The 7021-nt window shown below is 40.6% G+C and overlaps 1 non-coding gene across 1 annotated transcript; it reads left to right on the forward strand.

Annotated features, from left to right (window-relative positions):
- The first annotated feature begins 2120 nt into the window (after positions 1-2120).
- On the forward strand, positions 2121-2311 carry LOC119624697 (U2 spliceosomal RNA). Its single transcript, XR_005240841.1, has one exon. It is a non-coding gene; the product is annotated as a U2 spliceosomal RNA (small nuclear RNA).
- The last annotated feature ends 4710 nt before the right edge of the window (positions 2312-7021 follow it).

Genomic DNA, 7021 nt, shown 5'->3' on the forward strand with positions numbered 1-7021 from the left:
CGCCCGGCTAATTTTTTTGTATTTTTAGCAGAGATGGGGTTTCACCGTGTCGGCCAGGATGGTCTTGATCTCATGATCCGTTAAAATTTTTTTAAAGTATTCATTCCCCAGATGGACAAAGAAAGGGAAATAGGGACTTTCCCAACGGAGCGGGTGATCAGAGGAAAGCCTCATTTGTTCAGGGATCTAGGGTTCGCTTAGCAGGACAGAAGCACACCTAAGGTGAGGCGCAGCCACAGAAGGAGCCAGATCGCAGCAGGCTCCTTTTCCCTCTTCACCAGGACTGATTGAATCACCAGGTGAATGGGACCCTCCCCTCCCCGTACAAGGGAGGCACTTTCTTTGGTTGGTTTTGTTTGTGGCATGGTTGCGTCCAAAGGCCATAGGGCAGAAGACAGGAAGGACGGAATGAACTTTTGCCGGGCTCCAGATGGCTTGAATGTTTCTAAAGTATCCTGGTCCTTTTATTGCTGACAAAGCCCGCCCCTGTTCAGTGGTCAGTGGTCATTGTGCACCCAGAGGCTCCAGTACAACGGTTGGGAGTGACACGTTTCCTTGATAAATGCATCTGCATCCTGCACAAGCCCAGTTTCCCTTGTGTGCTCCCAGCATGCATTATTCCCACACCGGGCACCAGAAGGGCTGCAACAGGACAGCAGCTCCCAGAGGAGTCCCCTCAATTACCGACAATAAGCCTCTGTACATAAGCCCTCATCAGAGGTGATTATGGCCGCAGGTTAATCTAGCGGTTCCTCCTAATTAATAGCCTGGAGTATTGAAGAAGCCAGAAGTGACCACAACACTCCAAGTTTTTGGAAAACCCCAGCTGGCTAAGTGTCAGCCTTCCTTTAGACCAAACCTTGGTCTGTTGTTAAACCACATCACCCTTTCCTGGAATCCAGCCCTCTGGCTGACACCCTTCTGTGGAGACAGAGTGTCCCTCTTGCGGCTCAGAAATACTACTTAGACCTTTTTCTGCCACAGCATTCCCATGGCTTGGTGTTTCAGCTTCCTCCAATCCATTCTTACTGTCTCTTGAAAATTTGCTACATCTTTTCCCACTCTGTTGTTCCAGTTTATTGTCTCCAGAGTTGTTTTATTATTTATTTTCCTTCAAAAAACCTGAAGCACTTTTCTTTCTCTACTCCTTGATTTCTCAGTTTCTTTCTTTCCCTCTGCCCCTGTCTCTCTTCTCCTACGGCCTCTCTTTCTGTATTTTTTTTTTTTTTTTTTGATTGGCCTCGGATGAAAACAAACAGGTTAATCACATTGCGTGTGTCATGGCCGTCTCACCAAGTCCCATACATGGTCCTCTATTAGTTGGTTCCTGTTTTCTTCTGATTGCTTGATTTTGCTAATGTAATAACCTTCCATGAATCTAACAACCACTGGAAAAATGAAGGTCTCGCCGGGCACAGAGGTTCACGCCTGTAATCCCAGCACTTTGGGAGGCCGAGGCGGGCGGATCACGAGGTCAACATATGGAGACCATCCTGGCTAACACGGTGAAACCCCGTCTCTACTAAAATACAAAAATTAGCCGGGCGTGGTGGCCCCATGCCTGTAGTCTCAGCTACTCAGGAGGCTGAGGCAGGAGAATCGCTTGAACCTGGGAGGCAGAGGTTGCAGTGAGCCGAGATCGCGCCACTGCACTCCAGCCTGGGTGACAGAGCGAGATTCTGTCTTAAAAAAAAAAAAAAAAAAAATGAGGAGTTCAACAATGTCCTCCAGCAATCCACTTGGTGACTGGCTACCCCACCGCCAAGCGCCCCGCCCAGAGTAACCGGCTTGCTGAGTCTTGGGCTCCATGCCTTCCTTTCTCATTATACAGCTTAATGCCAGCTACTCAACTATTCTATCTAAACCACTCTAGTTTTTCAGGTTTGTAAAAAGATGTAGCGCTGTATGTACTCTTTTTCTTTGTTTCTAGTGCTATTTTACAGATTTTTTTTAACCTTTTATCTTAAAGTAAGTTCAGGCCGGGCGCAGTGGCTCACGCCTGTAATCCCAGCACTTTGGGAGGCCAAGGCTGGCAGATCACTTGAGGTCAGGAGTTCAGGACCAGCCTGGCCAACATGGTGAAACCCTGTCTCTACTAAAAGTACAAAAATTAGCCAGGCATCACTTCTCGGCCTTTTGGCTAATATCAAGTGTAGTATCTGTTCTTATCAGTTTAATATCTGATATGTCCTCTATCCGAGGACAATATATTAAATGGATTTTTGGAAATAAGAGATGGAATAGGAGCTTGTTCTGTCCACTCTACTCATTGACCTGGTATTGCAGTACTTCCAGAAACGGTGCACACACAAAAAAAAATTAGCTAGGCATGGTGGTGTGTGCCTGTCATCCCAGCTACTTGGGAGGCTAAGACAGGAGAATCACTTGAACCCAGGAGGCGGAGGTTGCAGTGAGCCGAGATATCACCACTGCACTCCAGCCTGGGCAACAGGCAACACAATATACAAGTATCATATATGGTAATATATTATAACATAATATAGTATTATAATATATGCAATATAAATATATTAATTATATGAATATATAATATATATAGTTCTAAAAATCATTTGAAAACAAGTTCCATATATCTTACTTTTTTACTCCTTAACATATCCATGTGTATTTCCTAAGAACAAGGACATACTTATATAACCACAAATGAGGAAATGTAACACAGATACCATAGTTGTTTCTTATATATAGTCCATGTTTAAGTTTTGTCAATTGTTACAATAATACTGTTTATAGCAGTTTTTTCAAGGACATACTCTGGTCCAGAACCACATATTGTGTTCAGTTGTTGTGTCTCTTCAGTCTTCTTTAATCTGAAACATTTCTCCGCCTTTTTGTGACAATAACATTGTGAATTTCCGGAGTTTTAACATGTCTGTGACAGGTATTTTATTAATGTGCCTCAATTTATGTTCTCCTGATGTTCCCTTTTGATGGAAATCAGGTTGTGCATTTTGGGCAGAAATACCACAGAAGTGGTGCTATGTTCTTCTTAGTAGATCACAATCAGAGGCCCCTTTTTGGTGAGATTAGCTTTGATCTCTTGGTTACAGTGCTGCCTCGTGTCTCCAGATTGTAGGTTTGCATATGTTCTTGGGGGAGTTACTATTTCACTTCATATTACGTTGCTAAGATTTATCCATATTGTGACATGTCCTCTGTCTCCCTTAAGCATTCTCTGTCTCTCACACACACACACACACACACAAACACACACATGCACACACATACACACACACAAACACACACACACATACATTTTCTCATCTTTTTCTTTTTCTTTTTTTTCCTTCTTATCATGTTGCTGTAGTTCAGATATTTGACCCCATCGAGTGTCCTGTTGAAATTCGATCCTTAGTGTTGGAGGTGGGGCCTGGTGGGGGGTGTCTGGATGATGGGAATGGATCCGTCGTGAACGGCTTGGTGCCATCCTCATAGTAGTGAGTTCTCACTTAATTAGTCCCCACAAGCACTGATGGCTGAAGACAGCTGACACCCTTCTTCTTGTAGAGCCAGGAGCCAAATAAGCATGTTTTCTTTATAAATTACCCACCACCAGATATTCCTTTAGAGCAACACAAAGTGACCTAAGGCACATGTCCTTCATTTTCCAGCCACATGTTTTACTCAAAATCAATTTGGAAGGATACAACTGCTAGCTAAAGTATGTACTTTCTCTTGCTCAATTTCTACAGACTAGGCAAGGCGCCGTGGCTCACACCTGTATTCCCAGCACTTTGGGAGGCTGACACAGGTGGATCACCTGAGGTCAGGAATTCAAGACCAGCCTGGCCAATATGGCAAAACCCCGTCTCTACTAAAAATACAAAAAAAAAAAAAAAAATTATCCAGGCATGGTGGCACATGCCTGTAATCCCAGCTACTCAGGAGATTGAGGCAGGAGAATCACTTGAACCCGGGAGGTGGAGGTTGCAGTGAGCCAAGATTACACCACTGCACTCCAGCATGGGCAATAGAGCGAGACTCCAACTCAAAGAAAAAAAAAAATTCTACAGACTAAATCTCCAAAGCTTGATATATAATGTACCAAGAATATGTGTTGCTATGAAAATAGGTGGTTTAGCAAAAAAGCAGGTATCAAAGAGATCAAAAAGGGATCCTTCACCCTTTACTCACTCAAGCTGTCAGCATTTATTAACTGAGTAACTACTATGTTCCTAGCACCTCACTTGGCTAGATCAGAGCATGATAAAGAACAAAACTATAAAGGGCTTACAAGCCGAAAGTTCTCCTTCCCAGCAGTGGACATCCTTCTCTTGCTTCAAGGCACAGCTCAAATGTCACCTCCTCTGTAAAGCTGTCCTTCACTGCTTTAAGCCTAAGTCTTTAACTGGGGACTTACTATCTTCCAAGCACAGCATTGGATGCTTTCATCACAGTTGTGCTGAAGGGTGGGTGTTACCATCTTCACTTCTCTAGTCAGTAGTTTGAGAATCAAAATTTTAAAGGACTTAGATGTAGCCATACACTCATTAGGGGACAGGGCCAAAATTGGCCCAGGCCTCACTTCCAAGTTGATTGGTTTTCTCATCATTCCGTGATAAGTACTAAGAGAGTTAAGTGCTTTTTCCTGAAAACTCATATAATATCGTACTTATAGTTCAATTACAGTGGTTATCACACTGAATTAGATTTAGGTATGTTCGCATCCCTCCTCTGAAATTAATTTTGAGCTGCTTGAGCATAAGAATTAAGTCTTGTTCATCTTTGAGTTCCCAGAAACTAGCAGAGTAACTGCAAATACAGCCAAGTCTCATTGTTCACAAATTCCATATTTGAGAATTCATCGAAATTTATTTGTCACTTTCAAATCCATATTTAGTGCACTTTTGCAGACACGTGCATACACAGGGCAGCGAAAAGCTGAAACTCTCAGTGTGCAAGTTTCCAGCGGATGTAAAGCTAGGCTTTGTTCTGCCTCGTTTCACCTTTCATACTGTAAACAAGTGTTCTTCCCACAGTCTGTCTATTGCCATATTTTTTACAGTTTGTGCTTTTTTGTTGGTGATTTCACTATTTTAAATGGCCTTGAGTAGAGTGATGAAGTGTTGTCCAGCATGCCAAAGCACAAGAAGGCTGTGATGTTATTTACAGAGAAAATATATGTGTTAGACAAGTTTTGTTCAGGCACAAGTTACAGCACTGTTGGCCATGAGTTCAATGTCAGTAACTCAAACAGATATTAAATAAGATGTTATTAAACAGAAACACACATAAAACAAGGTTATGTATTGATTGGTTGACAAAAAATATGACCAGAGACTCAAAGGAAGCTAACCTTGTTATTTCTTCTAGAGCAATTGTTTAGTATTCACTAATTCATGGAACATAACTACTACAAATAAAATGAACTGTAGTGGGTGATCAATAAATGTACAATGAAAGAATGAAGAAAAAAAGACACATGTTAGAGAAATGACATTAACAAGTGAAAAGCTGCTTCATGAACTCACATGAAGCCAAACAGATGGAAAAATAAAATTATATATTGATATAATAAAGAAGAGCAAAATTACATAGTCTAGGTCAAAATTATATTATCATAAAATAAGGATAACATACAAAGAAGAAGTAATAAATGTACACTTCCTACTCAATTAGAAGAAAATATTTTGCACGACTTCTTTCCAAAAGAATGAATGCTTTTTATGCTAATTCAAGTATATCTGGCTGCTCTGGATTTAAGACTCCATAGTAACTTTTCTGTTGATATCTCATTGAGCATATTGAAAACCTATATGTTTTATATTTGTAAAAATACAATACATTTTGAGCCATTGGAGTCCTCAAGAGCTCACTATCACTCTTTTCATGTTATATTATCAAATGTTTCCTTACTAAATAACACAGCATGATTCTCTCCATTTTATATTTTTTTAATACAGACAGCTATTTTGCCCAGGCTGGTCTGGAAATCCTAGACTAAAGTCACCCTCCTGCCTCAGCCTTCCAAAGTGCTGGTTATAAGCATGAGTGCTGCGTCTGGCCCAATCTCCACTTTAAAAAAAAAAAAAGTGCGAGAATGTTTATCTTTGAGATCTTCTTAAAGCAAGGAGAAGAAACGTATTGAATCTTTCAACTGATTTTATAAAGCAGATTCTACACTGTAGCACACTGGGAGGGGGCCTGACCTGCCGTTTCCACAGCCATGTGATTGTGGCGAAAGCAGACATAACATTATGGCTCAAACAGAGCAAAGATGAGCTTACAAAGTACATGGTTTAAGTAACTGCAGAGCTTTGGGACACAGATCTCTTTCTTCAGGACACGTATCTCATGTAACCATAATCATGATTGGTGGTGGGGAAGTTTAAAAACAGAGTATCCCCAAAACCTTCCAGACTTAGTTATACCACAGCTAAATCAGGTGATTCCAACACATGATTCACATCCCACAAAAAAATGAAATGTTTACAAAAACAAGACTCTTAAAGGATAAAGTAGCCTTTTCTCAAAATCCATTCAAAATTTAAGCCGATCTTTCTTTCTGTGTTTTGTCTGACAATGGCTATTACTTATCCTAAAATAAAAGATTCATACATACAATTTTCACACACGTACAATTTTCGCATACAAACACATATGCAATTTTCGCATCTAAGTTTCAGGGTTCTGACATATTTTAAATGCTGTTGTCTCAGTATATGTAGGTCATAAATCAAGTGTATTATTATACCGATGTATACGTACTTTATTATGGAAATTTACAATCATACACCAAAACGGTAGAAAGTCTAGTAAAACAAACGACCAAGTACAAGTCACTCCGCTTTAAAAATTATCAGGGATATTAGATGTTACTTTTTTGAACACAAATAAAAGAGTACAAAACCACCTGACTTGTCCTGCCAATATCTACAGCAAACAGAACCACCACTACCAGTACTAAATGCTTTATAGAATATGAGCTGTTTGACCTGAAAACACATTAAGTTTTTATCTGAAATGTCCAGGGAATCAGCTGGTTAGAGCAGCTTTCCTA

Source organism: Chlorocebus sabaeus, chromosome 12 (genome assembly GCF_047675955.1).
Source record: "Chlorocebus sabaeus isolate Y175 chromosome 12, mChlSab1.0.hap1, whole genome shotgun sequence".
Taxonomy (NCBI): Eukaryota; Metazoa; Chordata; class Mammalia; order Primates; family Cercopithecidae; genus Chlorocebus; species Chlorocebus sabaeus.